General features: G+C 35.8%; 1 protein-coding gene across 1 annotated transcript in view; it reads right to left on the bottom strand.

Moving 5' to 3' along the window:
* The window catches only part of DLC1 (DLC1 Rho GTPase activating protein), a 242,577-nt gene extending 233,223 nt beyond the window's left edge, over positions 1 to 9,354 (bottom strand). The window contains exon 1 of the mRNA XM_071743466.1: positions 9,267 to 9,354. The gene's annotated coding sequence lies outside the window, so the exon portion shown is untranslated. The remainder of the gene's footprint in view (positions 1 to 9,266) is intronic.
* Between the last annotated feature and the right edge of the window lie 10,827 nt (positions 9,355 to 20,181).

Raw genomic sequence — 20,181 nt, 5'->3', positions numbered from 1 at the left:
CAGAAGGAGACAAATTAAAACAGAGGATGCAACATGTCTTTAGAAAGAAATGTTACCTTGAATTTTCAATTTGGCCTCTAAGTTCTATTCAAGCAGAAAAACACTAATAGGGTAAGTATAATGTGAACTAATGCTTAAGTGACTCAGGTCAGACACAGCTTCTCTCCCAAGGATGGGTGCAGGTACATTCAAAACTACAGCATGTCAGATGTTCCACAGAATAATGCAGCCCACACATAAAAAGCTCAGCAAAAGTATGCACATAATATTGTTTAAAGTATTTTGCTTTCCCCTGCATCATTTCCTCTAGTTTATTATACCAATCACCTGGAGTATAAATATGTTGTCTTCACCATCTGCTCTTGTAAAGCAGCTCCCCAATTGCCCTTGACTGTTGCTCTTGTATACAATTCTTTATCAAACCTAATTGGAAACAGCATTGAAACCAACACTTATCTTTCCAGGCATGTTGCTTAACCCTTCTGCATCCAGAATGATATCAACATTGCACATGAGGGTGCACCCTTTGAAAAGCAGAGGATTTTCTCTCCAGTGCTGAACCAGACGAGCCCTCCTCATCACTGGGGCTACATGGTTATTTAGATGTCCCATGGAGAAAAGTAGTCAGATACAAATAGAGACAGAAACACCTTACTGTATGAGGCCTTATGGAGCTAACAAGAGAAATCAGAATTTGGTCCCTTATATCCCTTGTAAGTATGAGAGCCACCTGCTGTTACATGCTTGGGGGTTACATCTATAGATAGACCTGGGCAATAAGCTAGGTTCAGTCAGCAGGACTCTTCTACAGAATTCAGCCTAGGTAGTGTCCTTCCTCCAATTTTATTTCTAGCATTAGCACTAGCTATAGCAGTGTTGCAGAGAAGGCAAAATGGTGCTGTTGGTGGTTTTGTTTAAAGAGAGCATAGAAAAATATTAGAAGGATATATTAAAAAAAAAAAAAATTAAAAATCTTAGGTTCATGCTTTGAAAGTGAATGATTCACTGTGTGTGCATCAGGCACAAAGCCTTTCACCTCCAGGCATCACCAGTTTACTTTCATGATTATGTTTACTCCATGATTATGTATCTAAAGCTTTAGATTTTGAACAGCTGAAGCATTAAATGCCATATTGAGAGAGGCTTCACATGCCTTTAAAGCAGATGTTTTATGGTAGAAATAGGATAAGGTTTCTGCACAAAACATACTTGCACCTTTGTAAATGAAATAACACAAACCTTTTAATTCCTTGATTGGTTTAGTGGTGAGAGTAGTTTGGAGGGTATTTGACTCTATCAAATATCAAGCCTTTCTGATTTTCTAATTTTAAAATGAGAAGTTTGGGGGATACATATATTATATCATGATCTGTAACAGTAAATGAACCATTTGCGAGAGAAAGCAGAGAAATCAGTCAAGAAAATTCAAATTCACTTTCATATGGTTATGAAGTGCCTTAAAAATGACTCATAGAAACCAACTGGCCTTACAAAGTCAACATTAGATGTATTCCTAGCCCACAAATGTGGATAAATCTATGACAATATACTCTAGCAATTTATAATTTCCCTCAACTCACAGATTACATCAGCTTTAAGATATTCCTATATGGGTTTAAAGTTTAACTAATGACAGAAAACTTTGTTCACTTTCTCCAAATCACATTTTTCTGAAATCCCAAATGTTAGATATTCTGAATGACAAAAATATTTTTCAAAGTGAATATATTAAAATTAGAACTACTGGGTGTCCAGCTTCCCACAGTTACTGCTCAGACTGTACTGTTTAGCTCAGACAGCTTCCTATTTGATGAAGATTTAAACAATAAGAATACACTTGGTTGGGAGTAAACCTTAAGTAGTGTCCATGATCAACAGAATGAACAGCCATGAAACTCATGCAAAAAAAAAATTAAGTACTGAAAGATACTAAGACTTATAACTCCTATAGATATTTAATATTATTATATTATACATACATAATACAAATATGTGATTGCTTACTTTGGTGCTTCTGTTCTTTAAGAAAGGTGACTTTATACAATCACCAGTTATACCTTTAACACAGCTTTGACAGCTCCTTCTGAATGAATTCTCAAATGTTTAAACATCTTTTTTTTAGATAGTTAAAAGAACTTGCACTCCAACCAGCTGCCTGAAGGGACTGGCCCTAGCCAATGCCCTTGTAAAACCTTATATTCACCAACAGCACTCTCAATTCCTCTGTTCCTTTATCCAATCTAAATGCCCTTCATAGAAATAAAAGTTGTCAAAATTCCTTTTTGTTATTAAAGGAATTTCAGGTATAGTAACAAACCTATGAATACTATTTAGCAAATGATAGCACAGCCTAACTAATCAATTTGTATTAGTGATTTACATTCATCAGTTAGAGGATCTGATTTTCCTCTGCACATCAACTTATGGAAGTATCTGTAAAAGCCCCCTAACTGCTAGTTGCTGGATTCCATTTCTGGGAAAATAGATTGTCTTTGATTCACTTTGAGGTGGGTTTTTTTTTCACTTTTCCAAATTCCAGTATCTTAGAATAGAATCTTAGTTCCACTCTTAATATTTAAACAAACAGGTTAAAAAAAAAAAAAAAAAGCAAGAAACATGACACAAGTATCTATAAAACTGCCTTTAAACGAATTTCTTTGCCAGTGTGTGAAATGCTTAGGTTAAAAGCACAACACTTTTTGCTAGTTTCCTAGTTAAAATCTTCTATAACACTTTTTAAACTTAATAAGTAATGCATAGCAAAGCAAGACTATGGTGGGTGAATATTAATGGTAGGAATTAGAGCACAGAAACTAATCTATAGTCAGAGAACACTAAAGCACAGAGTACCGAGTGACATAAGTAGGCTAATTGGATGCTTCTTACAGGAACTCCTTTTCTGCCAACATTAGATTCACCTGACAGAGATTTACTTGATGACTCTTGGCATAAGAAAGAAAGTAAGAAAGAAAATTCTTCTTTTTGTGTCAGAGTAACATTTTTGTCTTGACATCAAAGAAAATTAAAAATAAAAATAAATTAAAAAAAAAGACGGGCCCAGTACCTTCACAGTGTATTATTTTTCTTCATTTATTTTGGGAATCAAAATCATTCCTGTTACTCTCCTCACAATCCTTTTCCCATCATTGGTAGACAACTCAGATCGTCAAAATATGATAGTATTTAAGAAAATAATTATAGAAGTTTCTCCCAACTATGTTGCTTTACAGTATCTTGATTGATGTCTGCGTGTGCTCTAGATGTCCTATTCAAGAACAATATAGCTACCCTCCTACTCACAAAGCCTGGAATAAGGTTTAGACTTGTGGAATTTTTAAATGTTATTAAATTATGTTTTTAAGAGGTTGATAACCATATCTCTTTCTTGGCCCAAGGTACTGTAGAAATGTAGGTCAGTGCTAGTTAGTAGTCCAGTTTACAAATATCTATTAAAATCAGAGTGCCTCTATTGCCTGTGAGTGATAACCTGGGTGGTGCCCTCAAATCCCACCCAGAAAAAGAGAGAGAGGGAAAAGAGAAGCAGCAAGAGCTGACAGTCTACCCAGATTATTTCCTGACAAAAGATGGGAAATGCCTTTATCACATTTGGCAGCAACCTGTCCAAAGGATCACCCACTCGGCCTGATCAAAGTCCAGAATCAAAGGGAGTCAGCAGAAAAACTTTGAGGGAAGACTTAAGTAATGAAATGTCAACATGAGGACGTGCCAGGAATAAGCCCATACTGTGTTGCAGTTCTGACAAAATTAAAAATCCATTAGTTGTGACATGACATGACTGGCAAGTTCACAAAATCCAGAAAATTATGGCATTATATTTAATAGTTTCAAGCAACCAACTCCTTATACATAGCTATAGCCTCTACAGCATTTGAAGCTATTATGAAGAGAATGGGGAGTGTATAAGTCATGTTTATATTACTGAGACTTGTGGAGATTTCCCTTTTAAAAGCCCATATTAAAACTGGAAAGAGAGGTTGAGGCCCAGAGCCTCCTCAGGCTAGATTTATAAGCAAAGCAGCTGTGCTGGCAAGTGTATTCATTCACTGAAAATCTCTGGATAAGGGAGCTTGAGATTCAGTTACTTACACCTAGGCTTCTGCTACTTCTCAAGATTGAAAAAGGTCTCTGAAATTCTCCGGAAGGGAACTTTAGTCCCTTCTTGAGCAGCAGGCCTTCTGGATACCCTTGGAACCTCCCAGTATGACTTAGATTAAGCTACTTCACTTGGGTAAAATCAAGGCACAAACTGAAAGTAGCAGAGAGCTGGATGAAAAATATTATCCAAATTTATAACACTTTCTGGCAAAATTTTATAGAAAATACACGATTATTTATGTATATTTAGAAACACAATTACACTTTTGATGGTTTCAGTAGAGCTCTCAATTAAGTGACCAGTAGGCCAAATGAAGTTGGATAAGTTTCAGTTGCATTAGGGGAGTGTAAATAAATTTAACACAGTAGATGAATTAATCAGAATGGTTCTGTAAAACTGATTGCTAAAACTGGTAAAATAGAAGTCTTTTTACAGAAATTTACCACAGGGAAGTTAAAAGTAAAAGGTAAAACTATGAGTAAACTAAATGCAATATTACATGAATAATAAAAAGGTACCTCATTGCTCTTTCATGCATCAATACAGATTATCATACCTTAGATTAACCATCCTTTCAAGAGCACATCTTACTTAAGTGGTACAAGAATATTGCATTTCAAAGATACCTTTACATTTCAAAACACTAAAGAATGATTCTCATCTGGTATAAATACATGTATCAGAATTATCATATATGTAATAGAAGCTAATTCCAGAATTTTATGTGGAAATATATGTACTGACATATGAATTCAAGAGAATTAAGAGAAGGGCATCCAAGTAAGTGAAGGGTCTGGAGAACAAATCCTATGAGGAGAGTTTGAGGGAACTGGGAATGTTTAGTTTGGAGAAGGCTGGGAGGAAATCTTATTTCTCTCTATAGCTTCCTGAAAGGAGATTGTAGGGAGGTGGGTGCTGGCCTCTTTTCTCAAGTGAATAAAGGTAGGACTAGAGGAAATGGCCTGAGGTTGTACCAGAGGAGGTTTAGACTAGAACTGAGGAAGAATTTCTTTATTGAGAGAGTAGTTAGGTGTTGCAATGGGATGCTCAGACAGGTGGTGGAATCACCATCTTGGAGGTGTTTAAAAACCATATAGATAAGGCACTTCACGACATGCAGTAGCTGATAAAGAGACTGATTCATAGATTTGATGGGGAAGATGCTGACAGTTGGATGCGGTGATCTTATAGGTCTTTTCCAGTGATGGTGAATTTGTGATTTGCAGTTGCATTATTTTCTGTATGAAGCACTCCTGGGAAAGATATGTATAGTAATCTTGGAAACGTAAACTCAGAAAATTCAGTACAAAAAGAAGAATTTTTTTCTCGTGGCCTGTAGTAAGCATTTAAAAGGCCAAGTATCAGCAGATGAATTCCCCTATTCATCCAGAGGTGCCTTTATCATAAATTCCCAGCCTTATTAGCCACCAGTTACTAGCCAGATTGGTATGCACTTATATAGGCAACTTGTTAAGAAGATACTGTCAACATACTATACAGAGATATCTTGCCCTCAAGGCTCTGCACACAAGTCACATTAGATTATTAGTAAAGTCTGTAATCCTGTGAACATTTTTTCCACTTTCACCAGACTAGGAGTAGAGACAGAAGCAGAGAAAAAAAAAAAACAAAAAACCAACCGCCAAACAAAAACCAACACACTCCATCATGTTCAAGCCTTGCCTGTGTGGCAATTTTACCAGAGTCACCATGGACTCGTTTGAGAAACCCAGCATGCAGGAATTTTAAGAGGTCAAAGCTGCTTCTCTGATGAAAAAGTGGATGACATACTTAGGAAGATAATATTATCAATGGTGTGTCAACATTACTGCTCTTAATTTTCCTCTCACCCTCTGACAACTTAAGCAGCTTTTCACTGAACTCTGGATATAAAAACCCCCACAAAACAACCAAAAACTGAACCAACCCTCTCTATTTCTCACCTCCAAACTGCACTCTGGGTTTTGTTATTGTTATTACTTAGTATTAGGAGTGCAATAGAATGGATTGCTGGAGGTGACTTCATCATGGAAACATCACTTTTGACAAATTTTCCCTTTAGCCCCCAGTAAAACTTGAATAGTAGGGACAGGGTAACATCTCACTATGGATTAAATAAAAGTGGTAGCATAAGTTCTTTCCTTGCCAGGCACAAGAAGAGTGGAATGATTTCTCCCTCTTTCTCTCCCTACATAATTTGTTTGCATTTTGCATACCTCCATGAATTTCTAACTTAACAGAACTTATCTCTTCACAATACAGTGAGATTGCTCTTTGGCCAGAGCAGGGGATATGGCAATATTCAGGATCTCCTTCTCTTTGTAGTTAACAACTACAAAAAAGAAAAATAAAATTGTAAGTATGTAAGTATAGATGTCTATTTGTGGATACGTTTTATACAGAAGAAAGCTCTTCGTCTTCCCCCCCCACACGCCTTTTGTTCCTCACTCTGGAAAGACACAAGTAGTCCAAAGCAAGCAGGATACTTGTGCATTTTTTGCTTTGATTCAGAGGGGAAAAGTGGGAAAAAAGTAAGAAAACAAAGCCAAAAATGTGGAGATTTTTCACATATTTGGGATACAGATAGCTTTTTTTCAAGCTATAACAATGGGAATGGAGATAACCTACTTAATTCACAGACGTGTTAAGCAGTGGAGCACATTGGAAATCTAAGACTAGCAGGCAGTCTTATCAGTGTTGAATATGTCCAAACTGTGTTTAAATTAAGAAGAAAAAATAACTATATACTTTGGTATGTTCAGAACCAGTTTTGTTACTATCGGGTACCAGTGGAGAACATTGTCCATGTTGCTTCATTGTACACTATAACCCCAAGCAGCTGAATTGTAATAAGCCCCTGCTCGAGAACCCAGGAGGTGAGAATTAGATCCAGCAACAGTAGAATCAAGTTGTTGAACTAAAATTTGAAAACCCAAAAACACACCCAAAATTCCTGTGCCACTAGCAATGTTCTGAAATAAAACTGGGTGTTGAGAAACAGCTTGTAGTTCCTTACCAACACTTTATTTACTATTTAAAGTTTAAACTGACAAAACAATTTGCTTTAGCAAGTAGCTATAGTATGTCAGACTTTCAGTAGGTGCAGAGGTATGTATAATTATTTATTTATGGATTTAGCATAACTGAGTCCCAAAACCCACAGGCAACAAAACCAATCTGCCAGTCAGCCTATTTGGCATGTCTGTATACCACTGCTCACACTGTGCCACAATGTGGCTAGGTCAATCTGAAGAAGTTTCTAAGTTTGAAGGGTAAAACTAAGACTGACAGGCTGTCCAGTAGCAGTAATTTTTGAAGTATGTGGTTGCCACTGAGATGCATCTCTCCCTCCCCAACTTTGAAAGACCACTCAGATATCTATATCAAAATTGTATCCCAGATTTTGGGCACAGATTTGCAACTACTGATGATAACATCATCTGCTTCTTCAGTTCATCAACCACTCCTGAGGACAGTTACCCCGTGCCAAACTTTTAAATAGCTTGTCACAACATAGACATCTTGCTGGGCCACAGACAGCAGGTACTTCTTTGCTCTCCCATTGTTTTAATTTTACGTTTCACCAAGTCCTGACTGTGACTTTGTTTGAACATGAGTTAATTACTCCATTTATGCTTCTGCAGCTGAAAATTATTTTTCTCCTTTTCTCAGTCTTAGGAGACATTAAATCCAGAGTTTCAAGACATTTACTGTTGGAGGAGCAATGAGAAGACATGACCCAGGCCAGAACTGACTGACAGCTACAGGCTCCCACTGAGCACAAGTGGGTGTGCAGTGTTGGCAGCCAAAAATTAAGTTCTGATTATTGTGTCCCCCAGAGATGGAAAATTTGGAGTAAATGCAGGAAAAACAGCTGGCTTGCATAACTTTCTGTATAGATGGATGATCACATGAACATTAACAGTTACGATATTACTGATGACTGAACCATAGTAAGAGGTCTTAAGAGAGTCTAGGTCTTATTACACAGCATTCTCAACCTAGCTGTCTGTGGAGTAAATAACTTATGCTGCAGGTAGCTGATAATGCAAAGAAATAAAAATCTACTCCAACAAAATTAAACTGTTATATTTCCTCATACAGTAATGAGGAGAGTAAACAGTATCTTAAATATGGAATATATTTGATAAATTGAGATATTTTCCAGCACTTGCTCACTCAGCTTTTAGACTCTGTGAGTAGGGGAACATTTTTAGAGGGCAGATTAAAATAATTTTTAGTCAGTCATAGTTACAAGTAGGTGCTCTATACATCATATTGACAACTTAAATCTCCAAAGTATAAATGAGAAGGACCCTTGCCCTGCCTAAAAGCAACTTGCTGGATAAAACCAGAGAATTTCAATTAAGGATAAATGTACAATTACTTTAAGGAAGAATAAAACCAATGTCTCCATTAGGAATCTATGAGCAGATGTTTAAAAAAAATAAATAAATTTTGCCCACTCATTCAATTAACTCCTAACCTTGAAGTCCACAGATTATTTCATTTGTCACCACATCGATTAGGCAGCTCTACATTTTGAGAGCACTTCTATGCTATTAGGTTATTAGATCTGGCTAATTTGTTTTCCTAGAATTACATGACTGCATTTGACACACCAGACAATTAAAAAGTTAGAAGATTTGTATCAAACCTATTTTATAAAAAAAAAAAAAAAAAAATTACAAACACTGAGAGAGCAAAGGTATTCTTATTCAAGACATAACATAGAATGAAAAATATTTTGAAAGTAAAATTGATATTTCCATACTTGTAAGAAATTACAAAATATGAGGAAACAATATTAAGCAACAAAAAACTCTGAAGTATCATCTCTTAACACAAGTAATTCAATCTATTAAGTACAAAAGACCTCCCTTCACTATTTTCAGATGGTTTTGAACCATATTTCTTCTCCAAACAGTAAAGCAATATTCACATGTGTTGATTATATGAATCAGAATATACTAACCCTAACAAGACATTTTTACCAAGCCAGTTTTAGAGTATTTAAAAGATCAATTTCCCCCCCCCCATACAAATTTTAAAAGTACTGTAATATCCTAAGAAATTTTAATCAGAGAAAACAATCCAGAAAAACTTCCTTATTTTGTCATGAAGCATAGAAAATAGAGCATTTTCCTACCTTAGTCAAAGATGCTTGCTTCTGACTGACTGGAACAATTTTACTTGCATCCTAGTAAACTCCAGAGCAGTAATCCTGTTATGTGTCTACAGCAGTTTTGTGGGGGTTGGACTTCTATGTAATAATTAATTCACCAGGGAATCTTCCCTCTCAAAGAATGCTGATGCAGACAAGGCAAACACTCTACATTCACTGTCACAAGGTTTCAGATGATTAAGTTAAGACCCAGGGAGTAAGCACACGTATATATAGATACAGTGATGCAGATTCGATATTTCTATATACTAAAGCTTTGACAAATAGGCTGAAAACTGCAGATTGCTCTACGGTGAAAGTGTATGCATATATGTGTACCTATATGCACTTTATATATATAGAAAAGGAGAGTCAAAAAAGCTAAACATGAGAAAATTACTTATTCAGTCTACATGGGTGTGGCAAAATAACATGGCTGGATCTATTATTGATTCTAACCATTTCATCTGAGAAGCAGAAACTTAAAGCCAAGTATGTCAATCCCTTACTTTAAAATTCTTTATAAGTTTTTTAGTCCTAAATGATGAACTGCATAAAAAGCAGATGTGCATCTGCCCCACTGGCAATTTCCCCTGTACAGTAGTAGCACAAATCTAATGAAGAAACTCTGTAAGATGTTAACACAATAACATCAGAAGAAGCTTCTTACAAGCTCTCTGAAAAAGACCAGTTATAAGGATTAATATTAAGATTTATAAGAAAAAAAACTGGGACAGTATATATGATCACTTAAAGTAATAGAAAACAAACATGAGAACAGATTGATTAGCCTACTGAAAAAGAGATGTATCTCATGAAATTGTGGCAATGAAGTGACAAAGGAGTGAAGAAGCGTTGTCTTCAACCAGCCTCTTCAATGGAACTGTAGGAAGGATGTTCATGCAAGTCCATTACTGGATTAAAGGAGCATAACAGCCTTTGTTAAATCATGCAGCATTTCCCTTATCTCATTTACAGATAAAAAGCAGAACAAAATGAAATTTAGGTCTAGATCTAAAACCAATTAAAAAAACAGCAAGCTAAAAATAGGACTAAATACATTTTAGGTACTCAAATTAAAAGCAACCCTCTCAAGCCTTAGCTAATACCTAAATAAGGAGAACCATTAAGGGAATCAACAGAATAAATAAAGTTGTCTATATACCTCTGTATTAACTTCTGTACTTACTCATGGATTCTCAGTTAATGGCAAGATCGAGAATTTTTCCAACTAGGTCTTTCAAAAAGCATAAGTTGACCAGAAAATAAAGATTTTTTCCTAAAGCCTTATGCATCTGTCTTGGTACACTTACATTAGCTTTCTTGCTAACTACCACACAAAAGGTGCCCACATACTTGTCTTCTTTATAAACTCCAGCATTCATCCAGGGTGTGGAAGACAAATTCAACTCCCTTTCCTTCAAATGCAACTTGCATTTCCCAACTCTGCACAAGTGCCCAAACCAGCAAGTCATGAAGTGGTCTGTGTGCTTACCACACCTTGTTCTGAAGCTGTCCCAGCAAGGATGCAACACTCAAGAATCTGAACTACTTAAGAGTAACCAAAAGAATAAACATCATCCTAGGAAGTTCAAACATGAGCATAACATGAATAGCAGGTAATGACCTTATCTGGAGTAGAATTTTGAGGATTTTATTTCAAGAGAAATGAAAAGAATTTACAGTTGCTTAACTCAAAGGGCAGAAGGTGAAGGAAGAGCAACAAGGGACAAAAATGGTAGTATGTAACTATGTCAAAAGAAGAGTCGTGCTGTTTCCCATCTTTATAGCACATAGTCCAAATAGCAATGAGCTAAAATTGAAGGATGAAAGATTTTCTAATGCCTAAATAGGATCTACTGCTAAAGATGGAGATTGCAGTCTTCCAGCTTGCCTTAGAGCTTTTAAGAAAGGTCAAGGAAAAGTATCCTAAATGATGCAGGAGAACTTGATTTTATATTGGCTTGGTGAGCTGATCAGCACATGCCTGTTCTGCATATTGAGCATGCAGAAGTTGAATACATTTCTTTTGGAAATTTTTTAATCAAAAGATTTTTTTTTTCAAAGTTCAAAATAATTATTTTGATAGGAATTATTTATATGGATATAACTGTGAATGTCATCTGTCTATGAAGATAAAAAGCGATATAATTGTCACATTCATTTCAATTGTTTTAACTATATGTGCATCACATTAATTCAAAAGCCATTAGAATGACTAAAAGAATGAAGACTGCTTATCTAAATTAACCCTGCTCCTTTCCCAATTTGATATAGAAATTTGAAGCATTTCAAAGTGCTTTTCATAACTGTAAGAATAAAATCTATATGTGTCAGGTGCACTATACTTCTCCAAGTACTTTGGTTTGCCTCTTTGTATAAAGTAGTTGCACCCTGGTAGACCTTAGAATTTAATTATTCTGACCTAACAAACTAATTTTACTTAAGACCTTCTTTTATTGATCCACCATTCAGCTGAAATCCCTTTTCACCTTCTGGCTTGCACATTACTTGTATTAAATTACTGTCTAACTAATTTTCATCTACTCTAAAGGTTACTTTGAGGAAAAACTATGCCAAACAGAAAAGATATTGTCTTTCAAGCAAAGAAATAACATGCAGTTTCTTTACTATTGTTAGATCCCCAAAACTGAAGTTATACATTTGCTGTTACTAGTCAGTACTGGATACACTTCCTCTATACAGGTGTTCTTTAATCACCTTAAATTGTAGCATTTTAAAAGTGGAAAGTGTTGTTGGATAAAAGAAATCAAAGCTCATAAAATGCCATCTTTCTGCAATCACTTATTTGATTTATTGGTATTGTGTTGGAGAACTGTAACCAGTATTTAACAATACGTGCACACAATCAGACTACTGAATGCTTCAGTGAAAGACACAAAGCTATTCAATTATTGCAAAGTACATTTCATCTACAAGCTGTAAACAGAGACTCACGCTGTCAGAAATAAATCAGAGCAGAATCATAGTTCAGAGACATTTAAGATAAATTTTCTCACATCAGTGTTTTCTACTCTTTTTCCCTTGCAGTCAAAAATGCTCAATATGCATCTTTAGAAAACATACATCTCTGATAATTTTCCTTATTTTATCATGCTCAACTACAGATCATATGGGTAACTCACATCCTGCATGAGACTCCCATGGATTCTGTATTTCAATAAAATATTGACACTCTGTGGTGTCTATCACTTTTTTCTCTGGTGATACATAGGCTTCTGTGTGGAACCTGTTCTTCTGATCAGTATGAAAAGAGCAGAGCTCTCACCATATCTCAGTGCAAAAAAAAAAAAAAAAACATCACTGGTATTTGTCAAGAGCTACAGATGTTCTTGTAACAAGGGCTGCTAAAAGAGAACTTGGGGCTTGCTTCTGTAGAGTCATCTCAGTGTCAAGGGATTAGTTATAGTCACCTCTAACTAAAGAGATTGCAGAACCTTACTTAAAAACCTTTTTAGAAAGATTTTTTAAAAATTACATTCTCCATCATAACACAAATACCTTGAAAAAAAATATTTCATTGCAGAGGTTTAGTTGTACAGGATTCCAAGCTCAACTAATAGCGTAGAGAGGGTATATTAGCACATTTGCTATGAAAATGTTTCCCATAAATACAGTAATTTCAGAAAAATGTCTAAGAAGATAACAAAAAAAGAGGTGTGTATATATATATATGCTACAAGCAGACTGGAATACATCAAACAGTATTACACTAGGAAATGGTTAATAAGTATCCCTGTGCATATTAAGGGGTTGCAGTCTTTTGAAAAAAAATGTTTCAAACTACACTTCTCTCTGCTGCTGTGGTGAGCGCAATTTATGAAACAAAAGGCTGCAGTGAGGAAAAGTGTTATAAGCTGCTACAGAGAAGGCTAGCAAGAGATTATGCCTTTTCTAGTTGACTTACACAACCAACTTGGTATGTCATTATTAGCTAGTGCTGGCCTAAGGTTCTTAGAACCTTCAGGGAAAAGACTTGTTTTGTTTTCTGCAGTTTTTCTGGAGATGCAGCACTGCACTGCTGTACTACTTAGCACACTGAACTGGTCCCTAGCCTTTTAATAGGCACACAGCTTTTAAACCCAAGTGTTAGAGTGTTTATCTCAATACAATTCTTAATGCATTCCAGTTGCTAGGATAAGTTTGTTTATAGCTTGTGGGTGAAGTAATTCTCATACATTTTTCTGAGGATACCCTTTTTTTTTTCGTTACTAAATACTTGCATACAGGGCAAGGAGGTTAGATGCGTGGGCAGTGCTTCCTCTCTTCAGATCATGCATGGTACTTCAACGTCAGCGTCAGTTCTTGCCAGCACCCAGAGCATTGTGCTGGTGTCCTATTTATACAGCAAGCAAAACTAATTACATCTCTTCTCTTCTGAAAACTAGGCACTGAAATGGAAGCAACCCAATACACTTTAAAGAGGCTACTTTAGCAAAGGAGTTTAGCCTCCTGTGTCATTACAGGAAATTCAAAACGAATTCTCTATGTATAATTACGAGTTGTAATATGGTTTAGCAGTTATTAAAGTGTTAGAAGACAGCTTTACTTTTAAGTATCAATTGCCTTGGTAATTATCCTCTTACCAACCCAAAGGAAATCATGCTAGGTTTAAAACTGGTAGAGAAATAAGGGAAACACTGCTGTATCTCATGTACCACTAAGCAATAATTAATTACATAGAATATTGAAGAGTGAGATTGTTTTCACTTATTTATTCAGAGCTCTCCATTTGTCTGGTTAAGTTACCTATGTTTTTGCAACAAAAGTAACATCTAGTTGTATCAGGTACATTTTCTTTAATTATATCACTTAACCTTTCTGTACAAATACTTTGCTTCCCACAGTACAGAGAGCAACTGTCACACTCAAAGTGCTTTTAAAGCAGCTTCAAGGAAAGCTTTTAAAGCATGTACTATTCTACATAGTACATGCTGATTAATAAGGTGGTAAAGGAAAAAAAAAACAAAGGTAATTCTAAATCACTCACGTTGACCTATTCTGGGGTTTTTTTGAAGTTATTAATTCATTAGGAAATAAACAAGAACCAGTTGAAAACTGCCAGGCTCAGCTAAGAAAAAATAATTTCCACATATCAAATTATTATGTAATTATTTTACACACACACATAAGATGTCACAAGTCTAGATACTGACATATTTAGTAGTGGAAACAACTATTCAAAAGATCTAGTTCGGATAAGTATCCAAAGTATCCAAATCCAAGAACCTAGGCTTCTTGATTTTCCCCTCATTATTGCTGACTGGCACAGGCATTAAGAGTTTTTGCAGAGATAGTGAATTTATTAAGAAGGTTCTGCCATAGCCAAAAACTGATGTTTGGAAGGTTCAAGCTGGAATTTAGAAAAAACATGTTCTTTCAAAGGGTGATGAAATGCTGGAGTGAGTTACCCAAGGGCACCATACAGTCTCCATCTTTAAAGTTTTCAAGATGTCACTGCATAAAACCTCCATTTCAAGCAGGATGTTCAACTTTTTTAAAATTTTGCTCTGTGATTTTATACATAATTTCATTCTTCACTAAAAAAAGTGAGAGAATCCTATAACTCATAGGTGTAAGATGCCAGTTTCAAAGATTATCCTTGCCAAGGCAGAGCTATAGAGTTGGTCCAGTTGCAGGACCACTGTTGTGGAAGAAAAGAGCAAATGTCCTCAGGTTATTGTTTTCCCAGTGTACATCTCCCAGGTGACCATCACTGGAAACCTAGGTTGAGTGTCAAGGTTTTTTAGATGTACATTGTGATGAAGAATACAGGTTGAAGTCCAGGTTGTCTGTTGAAACAAATCATCAGGCAGGAGTAGGAGGAAAGAGACTTCTGATCTTTTATGGTGAGTGAGAGACTGAGGTTAAACTCAGGAGAGCCTTTCTGAAATCAAGCTCTGGCTTTCATATAGGCTGTATAACTACAGATGAAGAACTCTGTTTGACAAAATCTGAACCCCATAATATTGAGGAGGGCTTTATCACCAATTTGAACAGGTCCAGGTTTTAAGCCATCATACTGTGTTACAGAGTACTTGTTCTTTAAGAAGCTCAAAAAAACCCACCCTACCACAACACATAAGGAACCCCACACCACTTAACCCTGTCCCTCCACCCCCCAAAAACCCCAAAACAAACAAACAAAAAACTACACCACCCCAACAACAACCGCCAAACACGAACAAGAAAACACCAAAAAACAAAAGAACTCTGAGACACAGGTGAATTGAATAATTGTCACACAGAATACATCTAAACCTCTGGCCATGTGGAAGAAGTAAAAGCATCGAAAAGATGAAAAGTCCCTCAAAACTGTATAGTCACTGCATTTCTCATGAATAACTGAACAGATTATAAATACTTTCACTTTGATATTCATAGACTGGTATCAAAATACTATAACATTCCCCAAGTTTCCTGTTTCCCATGACTTACATCTGAAATCTTTCTTAGTGACCTTTGCGAAGGGGAATTTTTTCTCCCCTCCTAGTTTCTGTGAAAATGAGTGTAGCCAAAACTAGAATTAAGAGCAATATTTAGAGATTATTTTGCATTTCTTCCATCCTCTTTTTCTTTTTCCTTCCCATGCTCATTATCTGTCTTCTGTTCAGATGCATTTTTTTTGGCAGTACTTAAAAATCAAGGTTTTGCCATCACTGTATGAGGCTCTTCAACTATATGTGAATTGTTATGAACTAGTTTACTTGCTTTTACTTGTATTTTCTGTGTTCATTATGTTGATAATTTTTCAGTACATATACTTTTTAAAAAATACATACAGTATCTTTAAAATTCACTTTACATAGCCATTTTGAGGGCTGGGAAAAGAAACTGAAAGTTTCATTGAAGAGGATAGTTCCCCTTCCCCTTCCTGTTTCTCCTCCCCAGTCCCCTACCACCACCACCACACACATATAAGCACAGAAGATTGAAAAAAAAAAAAAAAGTTTCATATATACCACCTTATTTGTTAGAACACATTATGTGTTTTCTGGACACAAAGGGCAACCCAAATGCCATGGCTAAACCAAGGAGCACTGCTCCTAGGTACATTGCCTATACTGAAGTCTTGTCTCTTGTCTCAGCCTCAAGATGCTTAAGATTTAGAATTCACATCTGTTTTGCAGTGGCTGTTGCAGAACAAAAAAATCCAGTAATTACTTAAAGGTGATGTTTAGGAAACATTATATTTGCTAACATTGGAGGATCACTTCCAAAACATTGGAGGATCACTTCCAAGGCTTCTGTGATAAAACAGGAATAATTTTCTCTTTCCCAGAAGGGAGGTATGAATGAGGAGTGATTGAAATGGAGGTTGTACAGAAGTTTTGAAGATGAAAAAAATACTATTTTTTTAAACTGTAACACCTAATTACAAACACCAAATTCTCCTTTTCAGTTATTGACATCAAAGCTTCTTGAACATGGGTTCAAGGACAGCATTGGTATAACTATTTTAAACCTAACAAATGCACAGTAGGGTAGAATTTAGAAGAAAGAAGAGAGACTAATTTATTAGTCCTAAAAAGACCTAATTTATTCTCTACATAGACTACAAGATCAAGCCTTAAACTTTCTTCACAAAATACACATTCTCACCAGCCAAGACAAAGTGTCAATGGGTTTTTGTCACATTTACTTTTAAAGTTAAAGCAAATATTCCAGACGGCAGTTTCCTCTACAACTATTGAGAGACCACACTACTCTGATAAAGACATGTCACAAGCTAACACCTCTCTCCCCAGTTCTGGGGGAGGGGAAAACAGCAGAAGCTTATAATATATTCAGGTCAAATCTCAGCAAGAATCTCTATTTTTTAAACAAAATATCAACTTGGACTTTCTGAGAAAATCTCATATTAAAAACAGGAGGGGAGACAAATACTCTCCCAAAGAGAAATGTTCCATGATGAAAGCTTGAGTCTCAAACAACATTAAGCTGGGTATTCATTTATTGTTTTTATTTTCCTCTAATTTCCCCTCCTCCCCTACTTCCTGGCAGGCATGGGAATTTTATTCTTTTCATTTATTGTTTTTAAAATTATGTCCGAGGTATTTTTTGTTTGCTTGTGTGGGGGGGGTGTTGTTTGTTTTTATTTGGTTGTTTGGGGGTTTTTTTGGTTGTTTTGGGTTGTTTTTTGTTTGGTTTTTTTTGTGGTGTTTTTTTGTTTTTTTTTTTTTAGTAAAAGAGTTCACTTGGAATTGGTGTTACTTTATGTGATACTAAAATAAACAAGGAAGAAAAATGATAAAGCACTAGGCTTGGCATCAGGTCTTTTGGTCTCATACTTCCTACATGTTTTCAACAAAGCAACAAAGTACCTGCATGTATTGAGGTTTTGAGCTTGGGTACTTGGGTTGATTTTTTTTTCCTCTTTGTTTGTTTTTAAGTAGAGAACTCCCGAAGTGTGATGATTATGGGAATAGAGGACAAAGGGGAAATTAACAAACCTGGAAGTTCAAACCACTGCTTGACATAAATCTACTGCCAGGTAAGCCATGGCAAGAGGCTGAACAGAGCCTCTGCACAGAAAAAAATGAAAGATCCTCACAGATTTGCTCCAGTGCCAGAGCTGCAAAGTACACATAGGACTGAATGTGCAGTAGCACAGAAAGAAATAACTGGGGTTATAACATAGCACCAAAGTATAAGGTCATGGTCCCACATTAGTTATAGCTCATCACAATAGTCACATAGGACTCAGGTGTTATCCATGTTATTCTCACTGTTGTTTAAATAGATAAGGAATTCTGTTGAAGAAGAAAACCAAAAGGAGGTTTCTATTTCTTTCACATGTTAAGAAGCCAGAGGGCTGGGGCTGGAAATACCAGGTCCGGTGTTTTCTCCCCTTCCCTAATAATTCATTGACTCCAGAACACAGCCATTTCACAATCATGCACGGAGCAATTATTATCAATTTATTTTCAAAAGGTACAATATCAAGTGCCTGATGGTGAACTCCAAGGTAACACAACACCTGGGAACTTCAGAGCTTGCAAGACCAAGATAATAAGTGAAGCAAGAAAGGTAAAGAACATAAGTGGATATGTGGGAAGAAAAGGAAACATTTTTTATTTAATAACAAGGACCATAATAGGTTTTATGCTGCATATATTTATCTGCATATTCGAATTACAATTTAGTCTGATATTTGTGTTGTAAATGCACATCTGGACCTTGTCTATTCAGCTGCATTATTATTTGCTCTGTTGTTTATTCCGAATTTATTTTTGCATAGCTTTGTACAATGCTTCCTCTTCCCAAGGGAGTTGTTCCTACCAGATGATATTTACATGTACATCTCCTGCCTGGATTCCAGTAGTTTTTCCACAGCTCTATCTCTCAAGTGTCAGGAACAAAGTTTAAACATACGACCACACAGAGTTACATTTGCACTACAGGATTCCAAAACAGAAGAAGAAATGTGAATTTACTACTGTTTTCAAATAAGAAAAATACACTATAATTACATGCTGAATAGGAGAGAAATTTTTAATGTTTCATATGTCCCTTATGCTCGCAATTTCATGTCTTTTTAGCATCTGCCCCAGAATATTGAATTGTATGTGTCTGTATTGTGTGCTACAAGAGATCTTGAGCTATAATCAGAATACACCTTCTAAATCACCAGGCATACATTTTTTCCTTTATGACTAAACACCTTGTCACATAGTGTGAAAGAATCTGCATTTTTCTAAAGCTTTAGAAAAGCCACTAAAGATTAGAATACTGCTAACCAATGTTGTTAACACATTAAAATTTAGGTTCCTTACCATGAGGATTTAATATTTTCTCAATAGCTATTCTGAATCCTTCCAACTATACAGCTAAAGCAAAAATGTAAGCCCTGAGAAGGAGAGTGGCTTGTTCATAAGAGAAATGTAAAAAAACATTTTCAGCAATATTTTTGAGAAGATTCAGCTGTTGATATTATTTTTATTAGCCTTAAACCCTGTTATACATATCCTGCCAAATATCTGTCTTAAATCACTTTCATGTAGCTATTCAAGGGTATAAATTTATAGTTACATTGGATATTAAGAACACGCATAACAGAGTACAATTTATTAGCACACAGTTCTTCAGGTCTCAGTAAAACAGAATATTCCAACATAAAATATTTTTATAGTTTATCTTGATGCTAGCATGTCTTTTATCCAATCAGCTTCCTTGTCAAGTATTAGTCATGAAACATGGAAGACATAGGCTGTGGTTTTACCCATAGCTGTTAAAATCCACTTGGATAGAACTATTTAACAGCAGAGTTTTAAATATATATAAAATATATATATATATATACACCTACCAACATGTTATGAGAAGGCAGTCAAAATGTTAACCATTTTCATGTAAGGTTAGTAAACACGGAAGCCACTCAAGAAAAATGGATGAAAAAAGTCATTTACACAAGCCACAACAACAAGCACCAAACACACTGGGAGAGGCTCCAGGACCATAGGGAAAAAATCCCAAAAACCTATGCTGAGATAAAAATATCCTCCTATGATTTTTGAAGCAAAGTTTAAGAATCGAATCAAGATGACTTTGTGCCCAGCCCTGCTGTGGTTCCTTATCTGCATTTCCACAGAACAGCTTAAATCCTCCAGTTCTTTGTGTAATGGAAAACAAAAATGATACCCAGTGCTTAGCCAGCACTCTGAAATCACCGTTGGTCGTGTCAAAACATAAAGAGCATTTCCAAGACACCCACTGATACCTGACAGATAACACTCACTGGAGTAAAAGTTAGACAGTACCTGACACTCCAGCTTCCAGAAATAGATCCCAACTGCTGTATCTCTTGCATGAGTAGTGCCATTCTTAATCATACAGTAATTTTTACAACTTCCCTTTGTAAGGTATTTATCTTGAGCTA

The sequence above is a fragment of the Heliangelus exortis genome, chromosome 4 (genome assembly GCF_036169615.1).
Source record: "Heliangelus exortis chromosome 4, bHelExo1.hap1, whole genome shotgun sequence".
Classification (NCBI taxonomy): Eukaryota; Metazoa; Chordata; class Aves; order Apodiformes; family Trochilidae; genus Heliangelus; species Heliangelus exortis.
The sequence above is the reverse complement of the archived record's forward strand: the minus strand, read 5'-3'. Positions and strand labels throughout refer to the sequence as shown.